Source organism: Hyla sarda, chromosome 11 (assembly GCF_029499605.1).
Source record: "Hyla sarda isolate aHylSar1 chromosome 11, aHylSar1.hap1, whole genome shotgun sequence".
NCBI classification, from domain to species: domain Eukaryota; kingdom Metazoa; phylum Chordata; class Amphibia; order Anura; family Hylidae; genus Hyla; species Hyla sarda.
Genome location: NC_079199.1, coordinates 40248508 through 40267974, shown reverse-complemented (window position 1 = coordinate 40267974; position 19467 = coordinate 40248508).

Genomic DNA, 19467 nt, shown 5'->3' with positions numbered 1-19467 from the left:
ATGGGGGAACTGTACTGCACTTAATGTGGGGAAACTGTACTGCACCTAATGTGGGGGAACTATACTGCTTCTTATGTGGGGGAACTATACTGCACCTAATGTGGGGGAAACTGTACTGCATCTAATGTGGGAGGAACTGTACTGGACCTAATGTGGGGGAACCATACAGCCAACCTAATGTGGGGGAACTGTACTGCCAACCTAATGTGGGGGAACTACACTGCAAACCTAATGTGGGGAACTATACTGCACCTAATGTGGGGAACTATACTGCACCTAATGTGGGGGAACTGTACTGCACTTAATGTGGGGAAACTGTACTGCACCTCATGTGGGGGAACTATACTGCACCTAATGTCGGGGAACTATACTGCACCTACTGTGGGGAGCTATACTGCACCTAATGTGGAGAACTATACTGCAGTTAATGTGGGGGAACTGTACTGCACCTAATGTGGGGAACCTAATGTGGGGGGAACTGTACTGCACTTAATGTGGGGGAATTATACTGCACCTAATGGGGGGACCTGTACTGCACCTAATGTGGGGGAACTGTACTGCACCTACTGTGGGGGGAATTGTACTGCACCTAATGTGGGGGGAACTGTACTGGACCTAATGTGGGGGAACTATACAGCCAACCTAATGTGGGGGAACTGTACTGCACCTAATGTGGGGGAACTGTACTGCCAACCTAATGTGGGGAAACTATACTGCCAACCTAATGTGGGGGAACTACACTGCCAACCTAATGTGGGGGAACTGTACTGCACTTAATGTGGGGAAACTGTACTGCACCTCATGTGGGGGAACTATACTGCACCTAATGTGGGGGAACTATACTGCACCTACTGTGGGGAGCTATACTGCACCTAATGTGGAGAACTATACTGCAGCTAATGTGGGGGAACTGTACTGAACCTAATGTGGGGATCCTAATGTGGGGGGAACTGTACAGCACTTAATGTGGGGGAATTATACTGCACGTAATGTGGGGGAACTGTACTGCACCTAATGGGGGGGAACTGTACTGCACCTAATGTGGGGGAACTGTACTGTACCTAATGGGGGGGGAACTGTACCGCACCTAATGTGGGGGGAACTGTACTGGACCTAATGTGGGGGAACTATACAGCCAACCTAATGTGGCGGAACTGTACTGCACCTAATGTGGGGGAACTGTACTGCCAACCTAATGTGGGGAAACTATACTGCCAACCTAATGTGGGGGAACTACACTGCCAACCTAATGTGGGGGAACTATACAAAAATATAAAATTGTACTATTCCGACCCCTATAACTCTTTTATTTTTCTGTATATGGGATTTGTAGTTCTTATCGGTACCATTTTTTGTTTTGATGGGACTTTTCAATTGTGTTTAAGATATTTTTTATGATATTTGAAGTGACCAAAAATGTGCAAATCTGGTTAGTGCACTATTACGACTTTTGGGGCCCCTCTTTTGATTTTGCCCAGGGCCACGCTAAGCCTAAAACCGTCCCTGTTTATAAGGAAGGGAGGTGCTGGAATCTGCCTCTTTTGGCTCTTTTTGCTCCTCTACCATCACTCTTGCTGAGGAACAGTGGAGACCAGATGTCTCAGTGCTAGTGTCCAGCTACCTGGAAGGCCTCAAATCTACAGTCACTTCCAGTAAGTCAAGTCTATGTCTGCTGTCACTACCTACAGTCCAGTCAAGCCTAAAGTCAATTATCTAAAGTCTATTACAGGTACAACTTGTCCCAGCAAGCTGTGAGGTCCTTCTGTGTTCCGGGCCACCTCTCTGGGATTTTGGCCGAGTTGTAGAGACTATAACAACTGTCTGACCTCCGTAAAGCCTCTGTTAAACCATAACCTGGTTGTGGACTCTCATTTCACTGAATAGCCATTGGGATAGCTGAGATATCGTTTGTGTTGTTCCCGATACCCAAAAACCACTCTGGCGTCACAAACATTACGGGTTAATAACACCTCACCCATCGGGTTAATACCATCTGCCCCATCCACCTACACCGCTACACCCCGTGGTCCCACCATTCACCGTGGCTCACCACAGTGGCACAATAAATAGGGGCATAGCGGCACAGTACATGGGGGCTTAATGGCAGAGTTCACGGGGGGGGGGGGGGGGTATAGTGGCACAATATATAGGGGCATAGTGGAACAGTACATGGGGTATAGTGGCACAGTACATAGCATAGGGACATACTGGTACAGTTCATAGGGGCACCATGGCACGGCTTATGGGGGCATAGTGACACCGTTTATGGGGGCACAATTCATGGAGGGACAGTGGCACAGCTTATGGGGGCATAGTGGCACAGTTTATGGGAACATAGTGGGAAAGTTTATGGGGGCATAGTGGTTCAGTACATAGGGACATAATGGCACAGTTCATTGGGGGACAGTGGCACAGCTTATGGGGGCATAGTGGCACTATACACGGGGGCATAGAGGCACACTTCATGAGGGCATAGTGGTGCATTTCATGAGGGCATAGTGGCACAGTACATGGGGGCATAGTGGTACAGTTCATGGGAGCACAATGGCCCATCTCATGGGGGCATAATGGCACAGTTAATGAGGACATTGTGGCACAGTTCATGGGGACATAGTGGCACAGTACATAGGGGCAAAATGGCTGATCTCATGGGGGCATAACGGCACAGTTAATGGGGACATTGCGGCAAAGTTCATGGGGACATCGTGGCACAGTTCATTGGAGCATAGTGGCACAGTACATGGGGGCATAGTGGCTTATTACATGGGGACATAGTGGCACAGTTCATTGGAGCATAGTGGCACAGTACATGGGGGCATAGTGGCTTAATACATGGGGACATAGTGGCACAGTTCATTGGAGCATAGTGGCACAGTACATGGGGGAATAGTGGCACTGTACATGGGGGCATAGTGGCACAGTTAATGTGGGGACATAGTGGTACAGTTCATAGTAGGGCAAAATTGGCATGGGGCATAGTGGCATCATTCTTTGTGGGGGCACACATTCATTGTTTTAAGGGACACAGAGGTACAATTATTCGCTACAGGGCACATTGTTTGGCAATATTATATTGGGGGCACAGTGTGGTGCAGTATTAAACCGTGGGAACAGTGTGTGGCAGAAATATACCAGGAGGAACATGTGCACCACTAATGCATTTAGGGGCACAGTGGGTGGCAGTATTATACCAGCGGCACAGTGTGTGGCAGTATTATACCAGGGGCACAGCATGTGGCAGTATTATACCGGGGCACAGCGTGTGGCAATATTATGCCTGGGGCACAGCGTGTGGCAGTATTATACCTGAAGCACAGTGTGTGGCAGTATTATAACAGGGGCACAGTGTGTGGCAGTATTATACCTGGGGCAGTATGATACCAGGGGCACCGTGTGTGGCAGTATGATACCAGGGGCACCGTGTGTGGCAGTATTATACCTGTGGTACAATGTGTGGCAGTATTATACCAGAGGCACAGTGTGTGGCAGTATTATACCAGGAGCACAGTGTGTCTTAGTGTTATACCAGAGGAACAGTGTGTGGCCGTATTATACCAGGGGCACAGTGTGTGACAATATTATACCAGAGGAACAGTGTGTGGCCGTATTATACAAGGGGCACAACGTGTGTCGGTATTATACCAAAGGCACAGCGTGTGGCAGTATTATGCCTGGGGCACAGCGATTGGCAGTATTATACCAGAGGCACAGTATGTGGCAGTATTATACCTGGGGCACAGTGTGTGGCAGTATTATACCAGATGCACAGTGTGTGGCAGTATTATACCAGGGCACAGCGTGTTGCAATATTATACCTGGGGCACAGCGCGTGTTAGTATTATACCTGGGGCAACGTGTGTGGCAGTATTATACCAGAGGCACAGTGTGTGGTAGTATTATACCTGGGGTACAATGTGTGGCAGTATTATACCAGGGGCACAGTGTGTGGCAGTATCATACCAGGGGCACAGTGTGTAGTAGTGTTATACCAGAGGAACAGTGTTTGGCCGTATTATACCAGGGGAACAGTGTGTGACAATATTATACCAGGTGCACAGTGTGTGGCAGCATTAAACCAGAGGCACAGTGTGTGGCAGTATTATACCTGGGGCACAGCGACTGGCAGTATTATTCCAGAGGCACAGAGAGTGGCAGTATTATACCAGGCGCACAGCGTGTTGCAATATTATACCTGGGGCACAGTGTGTGGCAGTATTATACCAGCGGCACAGTTTGTGGCACTATTATACCAGGGGCACAGTGTGTGGCAGCATTATACCTGGGGCACAGTGTGTGGCAGCATTATACCTGGGGTACAGTGTGTGGCAGTATTATACCTGGGGCACAGTGTGTGGCAGTATTATACCTGGGGCACAGTGTGTGGCAGTAATATACCAGAGGCACAGCATTTGGCAATATTATACCTGGGGCACAGCGAATGGCAGTATTATACCAGGGGCACAGCGTCTGGCAATATTATACCCTGGGCACAGCGTGTGGCCGTATTATACCAGGGGCACAGTGTGTGGCAGTATTATACCAGGGGCACAGTGTGTGGCAGTATTATACCTGGGGCACAGTGTGTGGCAATATTATACCTGGGGCACAGTGTGTGGCAGTTTTATACATGGGGCACAGTGTGTGGCAGTATTATACCTGGGGCACAGTGTGTGGCAGTATTATACCTGGGGCACAGTGTGTGGCAGCATTACATCAGGGGCACAGTGTGTGGCAGTTTTATACCAGGGGCAAAGTGTGTGGCAGTATTACATCAGGGGCACAGTGTGTGGCAGTATTATACCAGCGGCATAGTGTGTTGACTACTCTGGTTTGATAAATATGGTGACTGGCATGGTGCAAAATTAGTTATATAAGTGCCCAATGTGTCCTTTCACATTGTATCAAGAGGATCCTCCAGGTGTGACTTATAGGTTGGTGGCACTGTATGTAAGGTGCTTTCTTGCTTGCACTGTATATGGAGGACTCTCTTAGTGACACTGTATATAGTTGATTCCCTTACTGACACTGTATATGGAGGACTCTCTTAGTGACACTGTATATGGATGACTCTCTTAGTGACACTGTATATAGTTGACTCCCTCAGTGACACACTATATGGATGACTCCCATAGTGACACTGTATATGGAGGACTCTCTTGGTGGCACTGTATATGGAGGACTCTCTTAGTGACACTGTATATAGTTGACTCCCTCAGTGACACAGTATATGGATGACTCCCATAGTGACGCTGCATATGGATGACTCTCTTAGTGGCACTGCATATGGATGACTCCCTTAGTGACACTGTATGTGGAAGATTCTCTAAGGGGTTCTGAATATGTTCACATTAGAAGACACAGTAATTTTGATGGTTCCATTACACTCTAGGTGGCGGTGACCGGTGACTGCTGCTGGTGTAGAACACGGAAACATTAAAAGATACAACCTTAAAGGGTTTATCCCAGTATTAATAGTTATCTGGAACTTCCTGCTGCCATTGTTCCTGGGATAGTGTTTTCCAACCAGGGTGCCTTCAGCCAATGCAAAACTACAACTTCTAGCATGTCCGAATAGCCGAAGGCTGTCCGGGCATGCTGGTAGTTGTAGTTTTGCAAAAGATAGAGGCATCCTGGTTGGGAAACACTGGCCTGGGGTAACAATGAAGCATCACACATCCACAAATAAATCATAAAATACCCCTTTAATTTCTATGGATGTAGAAGGTCCTGAAGGTGTAATGTGTTGGTGTCTCAGGACCAGGGCCGGATTAACGTAGTGGCGGATGGAGCTGCCGCTCCAGGCCCGTACATGAAAATAGGCCCAGTGGCCTGCACAGACGGCCCGCATAGGCCGCCCGGCACCCACGATAAATATGATAACAGAAAAAGAGGGCCGGCCCTGCTTCTTACTTAGGGCCCTGGGTCACTGCAGGCCGCTGCAGCACTGTTTTCTTTTTATAAATAGTTAGCCTCCGGCCCTTTAAGGTGAGTGCAGGGGCCGTGACCGCAATCCATCTCTGGGAAGAGAGCAGAGGGAAGCTCCCCCCCCTCCCCCCACACTCCTCTGTGTGCAGGCTGCAGCCCTATTGGAGCAGGCAGGTGCTTTGCTTCCTGTTCCATTGCTGACTACATCACCTGCCCGCGCCGAAGGGGAACAGGAAGACTTCCCCTGCCCACCGCTGCGGCCCCCTATACAACAGGTAATTTTCTGGGAGGAAAAGGTTGAGGGGCAAATTGCTGTTTGGGGGGGTCAGTGGGAGTTAAATGGGCAATTTCTTAATGTTTCCTGACCAGGGTGCCTCCAGCTGTTTTAAAAATACAACTCCCAGCATGCCTTTGGCTTTCCAGACATGCTGGGAGTTGTAGTTTTGCAACACTTTATCTATCTATCTCCTATCTATCTTATCTATCTATCTATCTATCTATCTATCTCATATCTATCAATTTCTCATATCTATCTATCTATCTATATCTCATATCTATCTATCTATCTATCTATCTATCTATCTATCTATCTCCTATCTATCTATCTATCTATCTATCTATCTATCTCAGTGTTTGCTGACCATGGTGCCTCCAGCTGTTGCAAAACTATAACTCCCAGCATGCGTTCGGCTGTCCAGGCATGCTGAAAGTTATAGTTTAGCAACAGCTGGAGGCACCCGGGTTAGGAAACACTGATCTATCTATGTATCTAATATCTATATTATATCTGTGTTTCCAATATACCAGTGTACCCAGTATACCAGTGTACCCAATATACCAGTGTACCCAGTGATACAGTGTACCCAGTATACTAGTGTACCCAATATACCAGTGTACCCAGTGATACAATGTACCCAATATACCAGTGTACCCAGTGATACAGTTTACTCTCCCCAGGGCACCGGCTTCTCTTCTACCCCACATAGTGGATAGTCCTGATGGGCAGGGGCATATACTGTCACTGGGGTCCGGGTATATATACTGTCACTGGGGTCCGGGTATATATACTGTCACTGGGGTCCGGGTATATATACTGTCAATGGGGTCCGGGTATATATACTGTCACTGGGGTCCGGGTATATATACTGTCACTGGGGTCCGGGTATATATACTGTCACTGGGGTCCGGGTATATATACTGTCACTGGGGTCCGGGTATATATACTGTCACTGGGGTCCGGGTATATATACTGTCACTGGGGTCCGGGTATATATAATGTCACTGGGGTCCGGGTATATATACTGTCACTGGGGTCCGGGTATATATACTGTCACTGGGGTCCGGGTATATATACTGTCACTGGGGTCCGGGCATATTCCTCTTTCCTTCCTCATTAAACTAAAGGGCTCTTGTTTTTCTTGTCCTGTGTTTTCAAATATTTTTTTTTATAGATAATTTGGAAGTTAGTAGGCAGAGGGGGGCCTTGAGTTGTGTAAGGGGCCCCAACATTTGTGATGGCAGCCCTGGTCTTGTATATAATCACTTATATGGTATACAGACCATGTGTACAGCTAGTAACTTTTGCTATATGGGCACTGTGTGGGGGAATACTGGTCTGTGTATAGTGGTTTTATTCAGTACAGGATGGCGGTATTATCAAGTTATTGTGTGATGTATATATTTCCTCCTTGTATACTGGTATTATTGTGTGATGTATATATTTCCTCCTTGTATACTAGTATTCTTGTGTGATGTATATATTTCCTCCTTGTATACTGGTATTTTTGGTCATGGAAAATTATCTTACCTATGTTAACTTGTTATATATTTTCTTTTCTTTTTATTTTGTGTGTAGGTTGGGGCATTAGGAGGCATTTGGATGGGATAGGGGCGTGGCAGAGGTGTGGCCATGGGCGGAGCCTCACAGGGGGCCCTTACTTTATTTGGTCCGAGGGCCCTGCGTGTTGTCAGTCGGCCCCTGCCTGGGTGGTCACATGGGCTGGGTAACCTCCTGACTAGCGTGACTCACGTCATGGTATCGTAGGACGCTCCTCCCCCCTGTCAGAGGATGGTATGTGCTGCTTTCCTGCCTGGCCCACGCCCGTCAAAAAATGTTACTGTGTGACAGCGGCTGAGGTCCCGCCGGCGGTCATTGTTCTCTGCTTCTGAAGTCCCCCAAAAAGGTACCACCACCAGTCATGAACTGACTTGCAATTCAGGTACATAGAAAAGCTTGGTGACAATTTCTCACCTAGCTTTTCCATGCTCCTGAATGGCAAGCCTGCCTATAAAAGCTCAGTTTTTATAGGCAGACATGCCATTCAGGAGCATGGAAAACTAGGTGAGAAATTGTCACCTAGCTTTTCTGTGTACCTGAATGGCAATGGTGCTTATCATAGCTCAGCTATTATAGATAGATTTACCTATAACCTTTCTGTCATATCTGTCTATTCTATGGTAAGCAGATATGCCATTCAGGAGCCCAGAAAAGCTAGGTGACAATTTCTCACCTAGCTTTTTCATTCTCCTGAATGGCATATCTGCTTTTAATAGCTCAGCTATTTTAGACAGATTTGACTAAAGGCTATAGGTAAATCCTATAATAACTGAGCTATTATAAGCAGATATGCCATTCAGAAGCATGAAAAATCTAAGCGAGAGATTGTCACCCAGCTTTTATGTGCTCCTTAGTGCCATTTCTGCTTATATTTTAAGCTAATATAGACAGATTTGCCTATAATTTATAGTAGGTTATCCTTATAGGCTATAAGCAGCAATGGCATTCAGGAGCACAGAAAAGCTAGGTGATAAGTTCTCACCTAGCTTTTTTATGCTCCTGAATGGCATATCTGCTTATAATAGCACAGCTATTATAGACAGATTGGCCTAGAAGTTATAGGCAGGTGTGCTTGACCCCTTCCTGCGAAAAAAAATTAATAATAAAATTAAATGAACCCTTTCCCTGATAAAAGTTGAATGACCTCCCTTTTATAATTTTTCAAAGAAACATTTTTTATCCCAAAAAAAAGTGATATAGCTGCTTATAATGTTGAGTAGTCTGCATGATCAATGGCCCAATTTGGGTATCATTGTAATCGTATGGACCTACAAAATAAAGCTAATGGGAGAGACTTATCAAAACCTGTGTAGAGTAGTGATGCAGTTGCCCATAGCAACCAATCAGATCGCTTCTTTCATTTTTTTTTAAAAGCCTCTGAAAAATGCGATCTGATTGGTTGCTATGGGCAACTGCACCACTCTTCCTCACAGGTTTTGATAAATCTCCCCCAATGTGGGACTGTTTGCAAAAAGTGCACTGTGTAGAAAGACCCCAAAATTGCATTTTTATTCAAGTTTGTCCCACAAATATTTGTTTGTTTGTCATTGCAAAGTATAATTGGTGACGCAAAAAAACAAGCCCTTATATGAGTCTGTAGGTAGAAAAATAAGAGTTATGTCTAGAGATGAGCGAATCGGAGCTGACGATCCAGAATTCATTACGAATTTCAGAAAATATACGATTCGCAACAAATGTGAATATCGCTGCGATTCTATCGCACAAATCGCTTCATTAAACTCTATTTACTGCGGTGCAGGCTCCAGGGCATCTAAAATGGCAGATCCACATGTCAGTATATGGGGCAAGGAATGCTGGGAAGGCGGGAAGGGAGGTAGACATGATGACCCTGAATCACATGCAGGATGTAGCCAGTCACCCCTGTGATGTCACAGCCCTATATAATCGACAGCCATCTTGCGGACAGTCACTTCATTATATTACACTGCAGAAGGATCATAGGACGCAGAGCCTGTGTGTGTTACAGCAGAGAAAAGCGCAGTCCTCCTAACATCCTCCTAGTAACATCAGATAAAAGAAGCCATCTGATTGGTTGCTGTGGGCAACTCAGCAACTTTTGGACACCAACATATATTCATCTATCCTGGTAATTTAATGTGCAAAACGTGACGGATGCGCTTTATTTGTGTTAAACAAAATTGCTTTGTGTTGCTTTTTCATTTTATATATTTCGATAAAAATGCCCATCAAAATCTTCAGCACCAGGCCCATGATCCTCTTAATCCGGCCCTGCTCAGGACGTTCGTCCATGTAGGGTAGATTCAGTGTGTGAACACCGCCCAATACACATGGGGTCCAGGTGAATCTGATCACAATTATGTTACACACTAAAGCAGTATGGCGACATATACTGTAACATAGCGCAGAGGGTGCCCTCCATTTCAATGCATTCACTTATAATAACTAGGGTTGCCACTAATTTTGTAATTTTTATATATGCGTGACATCACAGGACGTTATATAAGAGATACAATACATATGCCAGGGGAATTTTTTTTTAAATCAAGCCTGGGAACTTTTTTTTAAATCAAGCCTAAATAAAGAAAATTAGAATTTTTTTTCTGGTATACAAAGTGACCAAAAATACACAATTCTGGACTCTGGTATCTTGTTTTTTTTTACTTTACGCCATTGACCGTGCTGCTTAATTAACGTTATCAGGATATGGAGATTTATCAAAACCTGTTCAGAAGAAAATGTGCTGAGTTGCCCATAGCAACCAATCAGATTGCTTCTTTCATTTCTGAAAAGGCCTGTGAAAAATTAAAGAGGCGATCTGATTGGTTGCTATGGGCAACTTAGCAACTTTTCCTTTAGGCAGGTTTTGATAAATCTCCCCTTATATGTTGTTACGCCGAGCGCTCCGGGTCCCTGCTCCTCCCCGAAGCGCTCGCGGCATTTCTCTCCCTGCAGCGCCCCGGTCAGACCCGCTGACCGGGAGCGCTGCACTGACATTGCCGGCGGGGATGCGATTCGCATAGCGGGAGGCGCCCGCTCGCGAATCGCATCCCAAGTCACTCACCTGTCCCGGTCCCCCGCTGTCATGCTCTGGCGTGCGCGGCTCCGCTCTCTACAGCTCTCTGAGATTTAAAGGGCCAGTGCACCAATGATAGTGCCTGGCCCAATCACCCTAATTAGTTTCCACCTGCTCCCTGGCTATATGACCTCACTTCCCCTGCACTTCCTTGCCGGATCTTGTTGCCTTGTGCCTAGAGAAAGCTACTCTGTGTTTACCACTACTGTGTTCCTGACCTTCTGCTATCACCATTGACTACGAACCTTGCCGCCTGCCCCGACCTTCTGCTACGTCTGACCTTGCTCTTATCTACTCCCTTGTACCGCGCTTATCTCAGCAGTCAGAGAGGTTGAGCCGTTGCCAGTGGATACGACCTGGTTGCTACCGCCGCTGCAAGACCATCCCGCTTTGCGGCGGGCTCTGGTGAATACCAGTAGCAACTTAGAACCGGTCCACCGACGCGGTCCACGCCAATGCCTCTCTGGCACAGAGGATCCACCTCCAGCCTGCCGAAGCGTGACAGTAGATCCGGCCATGGATCCCGCTGAGGTCCCCCTGGCAGTACCTCACCACGGTGGTCGCCCAGCAATCCCGACAGATCGCCCATCTAAGTCACCAGCTGTCGCAAGTGTCCACCATGGTACAGCAACTTCAGTCGCAGCTACAGCAGCTGCAACAGCAGCCACCATCTCCTGCACCTCCTAACCTCCGCTTGTCCCTGCCGGACAAATTTGATGGGGACTCTAGACTCTGCCGTGGTTTCCTGTCACAATGTTCCCTACATTTGGAGATGTTGTCGGAACAATTTCATACAGAACGGTCGAAGGTGGCTTTCGTGGTTAGTCTCCTGTCTGGGAAGGCTTTGTCTTGGGCCACACTGCTCTGGGACTGCGATGATCCTGTCACCGCCACTGTACACTCCTTCTTCTCTGAGGTTCGTAGTGTCTTCGAGGAACCAGCCCGAGCTTCTTCTGCCGAGAGTGCCCTGCTGAACCTGGTCCAGGGTAATTCTTCAGTAGGCGAGTACGCCATCCGATTTCGTACTCTCGCTTCCGAATTATCTTGGAACAACGAGGCTCTCTGTGCAACCTTTAAAAAAGGCCTATCCAGTAACATCAAAGATGTGCTGGCCGCACGAGAGATTCCTGCCAACCTGCATGAACTTATCCATTTGGCCACCCGCATTGACATGCGTTTTTCTGAAAGACACCAGGAACTCCGCCAGGAAAAAGACCTTAATCCCAGGGCACCTCTCTCACGGTATCCCTTGCAATCTACCCCTGTGCCTCCCGCCGAGGAGCCTATGCTTGTGGATCGGTCTCGCCTGACTCTTGAAGATAGATTTTTATCCCTACGGCGAGACCTATGTCTGTACTGCGCTAGTACCGAACATTTCTTGGTGGATTGCCCTATTCGTCCTCCACGTCTGGAAAATGCACGCACGCAACCAGCTCACGTGGGTCTGGCGTCTCTGGGTACGGAGTCTGCTTCTTCATGTCTCACTGTGCCCGTACGGATTTCTCCTTCTGCCAACTCCTCCTTCTCTGCCGTGGCCGTCTTGGACTCTGGTTCTTCTGGAAATTTTATTCTGGCCTCTTTGCTTGATAGGTACTGCATCCCGGTGACCCGTCTCATCAAGCCGCTCTACATTTCTTCGGTCAACGGAGTCAAGTTGCACTGCACTGTGCGTTACCGCACAGAGCCCCTGCTTATGAACATTGGACCGCATCTCGAGAAAATTGAATTTTTGGTTTTGCCCAACTGCACCTCTGAAGTCCTCCTCGGTCTGCCATGGCTCCAGCATCATTCTCCCACCCTTGACTGGACCACCGGGGAGATCAAGAATTGGGGTCCTGCTTGCCTCAAGAAATGCCTCACTTCTGCTCCCAGCCCCGTCTGTGGAGCCTCAGTGTCTCCTCCTGTGCCTGATCTCCCCAAGGCCTATCAGGACTGTGCCGTGCCTCCTCATAGCCCCCGTCCTGGTGACACTCTGCCCCCCCTCCCCATTCTCACTCCTTCTGAACTGTCTGCCGTTATTGAGCATACCCAGGACTTCACTGTCCCCCAGAAGGAGACTCTACAATCGCTCCCAATGTCCTCGTCCTATGGGGAGCAACATCCTGACAAAAAGAGGGGGAGACCTAAGGGGGGGGTACTGTTACGCCGAGCGCTCCGGGTCCCTGCTCCTCCCCGAAGCGCTCGCGGCGTTTCTCTCCCTGCAGCGCCCCGGGAGCGCTGCGCTGACATTGCCGGCGGGGATGCGATTCGCATAGCAGGACGCGCCCGCTCGCGAATCGCATCCCAAGTCACTCACCTGTCCCGGTTCCCGGCTGTCATGCTCTGGCGCGCGCGGCTCCGCTCTCTAGGGCTCGCGCGCCAGCTCTCTGAGATTTAAAGGGCCAGTGAACCAATGATGGTGCCTGGCCCAATCACCCTAATTAGTTTCCACCTGCTCCCTGGCTATATGACCTCACTTCCCCTGCACTTCCTTGCCGGATCTTGTTGCCTTGTGCCTAGAGAAAGCTACTCTGTGTTTACCACTACTGTGTTCCTGACCTTCTGCTATCACCATTGACTACGAACCTTGCCGCCTGCCCCGACCTTCTGCTACGTCTGACCTTGCTCTTGTCTACTCCCTTGTACCGTGCTTATCTCAGCAGTCAGAGAGGTTGAGCCGTTGCCAGTGGATACGACCTGGTTGCTACCGCCACTGCAAGACCATCCCGCTTTGCGGCGGGCTCTGGTGAATACCAGTAGCAACTTAGAACCGGTCCACCGACACGGTCCACGCCAATGCCTCTCTGGCACAGAGGATCCAGCCTGCCGAAGCGTGACATATGTTAATAGTTTGTGATAACAAACAGTGTGTGATAACACATGTTTTGTTTACATTAATTTATCTATAAAATGGGAAAAGGGCATGATTCCAACTAATATTAGAGAGGATTATACACATTTATTACCTGTACCTTCTCAATCTGACCCACCTTCTGATCCCCCCCCTGTGCCAGGTGTCATGTCCGTTAATTTTTTTTTTGTATTTTTCTGTTTAGGTGTGTATTCACACACTAGTTTGTTCAGAGCAGTTTGCTATTCCACTTGGAAAGGGAATAGTTAATGCTCTGAGCGAATGAGAACTCGGGTGGAGTTATTTAGCCAGAGTTCTGCATTCTGGTGCTGGTTATTTAGTGCAATACTACTATGTCTGTTTGTGCTATATTCTGACTATGTCTGCTTGAGCATTTACCTTGTATGTATCTTCAAGAATAACTCAAAAAGAGGCAAAAAAAGTCTTATGAGGCGCTGCTTAGGAGATCAAAAAATGGAAAGACTCAAGCCAGCACATGACAAGTGATTTTTATTTGCAAAATGGACAACGCATTTTGGCACTTACAGAGTGGCTTCCTCAGGTCCAAACATATAACAGCACTCTTCAAATGCTGATGGGTTCAAGAGATGCTGGTAAGGATCCTGTGTGATGCGGTGCTGGCGTGGTCTGACCACACCAGCGCTGCATCACACAGGATTCTTACCAGCATCTCTTGTACCCATCAGCATTTGAAGAGTGCTGTTATACGTTTGGACCTGAGGAAGGCACTCTGTATGTGCTGAAATGCGTTGTCCTTTTTGCAAAAAAAAAAATCACTTGTCCAGTGCTGGCTTGAGTCTCTCTGTTTTATGATCTCCTAAGCAGCGCCTCATAAAACAGTTTTTGCCTCTTTTTGAGTTATTTGTGTCGTAAAACTGTCTCTTCCTGCTAAGAGTCCAGTCCTGGTCTGAGTGCAGCAGCTTCTTAAATACCTCTACCCACCAATCCTCCTCAGAGATTTGCACCAACGGGTGAGTAATATCACCTAGGTGTGGTGGAGGGACCCACAGATCTTTTGCCTGTTATAAAGGGAGTGCCCCCTGTCTCTCGTTTTTTGTCTTTTATTTCTGAGCTTGTATTTATCTTGTCATTTTATCTGGTGTTTTAGCCATGGTTATATAGCATGCTCCTTGTATTTTAGTCTGTGTTACATTAGTCTGTTTTAGGATTATGTCTGTTTAGCTTTATCGGTGTTCACACTATGGCTAAGTCTTGCTTGTTACCTGTGCCATGTATGTTATATTCCTGTTCTGGAGTCTAGTCAGACTCATCCGGTTCTAGTCTAGTGTTTCATGTATTATATTTCTGTTTTCCTACTGGGTCAGCATTTTGTCCACACGGTGGAGTGTGTCCACTGGCCAGTAGCCTATTTGGCTTTATTATTAATGGCTACTCCTATAGTGGAGTGGGGAGTCCAGTTTGTTTGTTCTGTGTCCCGGTGTGAACGGTGTCCTATATTTATATCCTGTTTGGTTGATCTGATCTTTGATCTTTTGTACTTGTACCTGATTGTGATAGTTCTTTAGTAACTTACCTGTTCAGTTACGTGTTTTGCTCTCAGTTCTTCTGTTTATCCCCTTCATCTCCTGGATTCTGCTGTATACTCGTATCATACCTAGTCTTGTTCATTTTATTATGTCTGCTGTTTATCTGGTATCCGGTTTATGAACTGTTTGTTAATTCACTATATTCTGCTCTGTTTGTGAGTTTATATTCTGCCCTGTTGGTATTTGTATTCTGTCCATTATATCTGGTTGTCCAGTAGTTTTCTGTTCTGGTCTGTGACCGACTATGTATATTATGTGTTTTTACGCCACTGCACTTTAGCGCAGGAAGGGACCAGCACCCAGTTGTTAAACCATTGTTTAGGATGGATGGGCAAGTAGGCAGGGGGAGATGTTTTAGAGTCAGTTTAGGGCTCACTCTCCCTGTCCCCCCAGTCGGTCTCTGACACCAGGACAGCTTAATCTAGGTGGGATGACTGATGTGTGGGAGGGAGAAAAGTGACCTCACACTTACAAACAAGGGGGATCATGGGACTTGTAGTTGGAGGGAAGGAACTCCATCCGGAAATAGCCATAAAGAAAACAGCAGTGATATGGTGTAATAACAACACCGCCAATTAGAGCTCACTTATACATTTATCCATCTTTTTTTTTTTTTTATAAATGCAATCGGGGGGAACAAACTGGGTGAAAACAATTATGTATAAGCTTAGAGAATGCTGCATTTTTGGAGAAGCGGTCCGTTCACATGTGCTTATTTTGCTACCTATTGACTTTATTCTGTGGGTCAGTAGGCATTTAAGGGCACCAACGCTTTGTGTATAATCTCAGGAATTTTGGGGGAGATTTATCAAAACCTGTGCAGAGGAAAAGTTGCTGAGTTGCCCATAGCAACCAATCAGATCGCTTCTTTCATTTTAAACAAGGCCTTTGCAAAATGAAAGAAGCAATCTGATTGGTTGCTATGGGCAACTGGGCAACTTTTCCTTTGCACTGGTTTTGATAAATCTCCCCCTTTGAGGGGCATTCATCAATATTTTACTAGTATATTTGCTATTATAGATGTGAAAAGTTTCCTAAGAATATACTGTCCTGCTCCAAATTCACCAAAGGTCACATGCCACTTGATGAATTAACCCCTAAAGGACCAGGCCCATTCTGGCCTTAACCCCTTAAGGACCGGGGGTTTTTCCGTTTTTGCATTTTCGTTTTTTGCTCCTTGCCTTTAAAAAATCATAACTCTTTCAATTTTGCACCTAAAAATCCATATGATGGCTTATTTTTTGCACCACCAATTCTACTTTGTAATGACGTCAGTCATTGTGCCCAAAAATCTACGGTGAAACGGGAAAAAAAATCATTGTGAGACAAAATTGAAAAAAAAAACGCCATTTTGTAACTTTTGGGGGCTTCCGTTTCTACGTAGTACATTTTTCGGTAAAAATGACACCTTACCTTTATTCTGTAGGTCCATATGATTAAAATGATACCCTACTTATACAGGTTTGAATTTGTCGCACTTCTGGAAAAAATCATAACTTCATGCAGAAAAATGTATACGTTTAAAATTGTCATCTTCTGACCCCTATAACTTTTTTATTTTTCCGTGTATGGGGCGGTATGAGGGCTCATTTTTTGCGCCGTGATCTGAAGTTTTTAACGGTATCATTTTTGCATTGATAGGACTTATTGATCTTTTTATTCATTTTTTCATGATATAAAAAGTGACCAAAAATGCACTATTTTGGACTTTGGAATTTTTTTGCGCGCACGCCATTGACCGTGCGGTTTAATTAACGATATATTTTTATAATTCGGACATTTCCGCACGCGGCGATACCATTTATGTTTATTTTTATTTTTATTTACACTGTGTTTTTTCTTTTATAGGAAAAGGGGGGTGATTCAAACTTTTAATAGGGAAGGGGTTAAATGATGTTTATTCACTTTTTTTTTGCAGTGTTATAGGTCCCATAGGGACCTATAACACTGCACACACTGATCTTTTACATTGATCACTGGTTTCTCATAAGAAACCAGTGATCGATGATTCTGCCGCATGACTGCTCATGCCTGGATCTCAGGCACTGAGCAGTCATTCGGCGATCGGACAGCGAGGAGGCAGGTAGGGGCCCTCCCGCTGTCCTGTCAGCTGTTCGGGATGCCGCGATTTCACCGCGGCTATCCCGAACAGCCCACGGAGCTAGCCGGCATGCTTTCGGTTTCACTTTAGACGCGGCGTTCAACTTTGAACGCCGCGTCTAAAGGGTTAATAGCGCGCGGCACAGCGATCAATGCCGCGCGCTATTAGCCACGGGTCCCGGCCGTTGTTAGAGGCCGGGCCCGAACCGCTATGACGCGGGGCCACGCCGTGGCCCCGCGTTATAGATCGGGAGTGGACACATGACGTTCCAGTACGTCATGTGTCCTTAAGGGGTTAAGGACCAGACCAATTTTATTTTTGCATTTTAGTTTTTTCCTCCTTGCCTTCTAAAAATCATTACTCTCTTATATTTCCATCCACAGACCCATATGAGGGCTTGTATTTTACGTCACCAATTGTACTTTGTAGTTACATCACTTATTTTACCATAAAATGTACGGCGCAACCAAACAAATATTATTTATGTGGGGAAATTGAAAAGAAAACAAACCGCATTTTAGCAAATTTTGGAAGGTTTTGTTTTCACGCTGTACACTTTCGCGTAAAAATGACATGTTTTCTTTATTCTGTTTGTCAATTTGATTAAAATGATACTCATGTTATATGCTTTTCTATAATTGTACCGCTTAAAAAAAATCGCAAACCATTTTAACAAAATTAGTATGTTTGAAATTGCCCTATTTTGACCACCTATAACTTTCTCATTTTTCCGTATTTGGGGCAATATGAGGGGTCATTTTTTGCACCATGATCTGTAGTTTTTATCAGTACCACTTTTGCTTAGGTTTTACTTTTTATTAATTTCTCATAAATTTTTTTGGGAATAAAATGTGACAAAAAAGCAGCAATTTTGGACTTAAAAAAAAAAATTACGTTTACGCCGTTCATCGTACGGGATAATTAACAATATATTTTAATAGTTCAGACTTTTACGCACGCGGCGATATCAAATATGTGTATTAATTATTTTTGCTACCCTTTCAGACTTCTTTCCGGGGCTAAAGTGACATGGTGCTGCGACTTTTGTGAGACTTTTATGAGACTTTCAGAGAAAAGTCTCACATAATGAATCAGTGCCCACTGCATAAAACTAGTCTAAAGCACTGCAAATGGTAGTTCACTTTCAGATATGATCTATAGCAAAAGTTGCACAAAAGTCTCAGGGGAAGTGACTAAGACTTTGTGTGACACAAAAATAAACAATCTAAACAGATTGATGAATTCCCCTCTTTATGTCTAAGGGTTTTGTCCAGCATAGCACATCCGCAGCATATTTGAAATTTGGAATGTGCTACTGACTGTGCCTAGAGTGTGCCCCCTGCCGTGCCCATGGGTCCAGCAGACACACAATAATCTGCAACTCAGAGAGCCACGATGTGCGTGAGAACATGTGCAGTGTACAGACTTTGCGGCTCTCTGATTTGCAGATCCCTGTGTGTCTGTTCATAGCAGCGGATAACTCCTATGAGCAGACAAAGCAGGACACGAGGACAGCAGGAGGCACACTTAAAGGGGAACTCCGATGATTTTTTTTTTAATCAACTGGTGCCAGAAAGTTAAACAGATTTGTAAATTACTTCTATTAAAAAATCTTAATCCTTCCTGTACTTATTAGCTGCTGAATACTATAGCGGAAATTCTTTTTCTTTTTGAAACACAGAAATGTCTGCTGACATCACGAGCACAGTGCTCTCTGCTGACATCTCTGTCTATTTTATGAACTATCCTGAACAGCATATGTTTGCTATGGGGATTTCCTTTTACCCTGGACAGTTCCTAAAATGGACAGAGATGTCAGCAGAGAGCACTGTGCTCGTGATATCAGCAGACAGCTCTGTGTTTCAAACGGAAAATAATTTCCACTGTAGTATTCAGCAGCTAATAAGTACAGGAAGGATTAAGATTTTTTAATAGAAGTAATTTACAAATCTGTTTAACTTTTTGGCACCAGTTGATTTAAAAAAAAAAAAAAAGGTTTTCACCGGAGTACCCCTTTAAATACGCTGGCAATGCGATACGTGTGACTCTACCCTACTCTAAAGAGGTAGTCTTCCTACAACACTTATGTTACTTTCACACGAGTGGACCCACAGCGTATTTTACGCTGCAGATCTGCTGCTGAAGGACCAC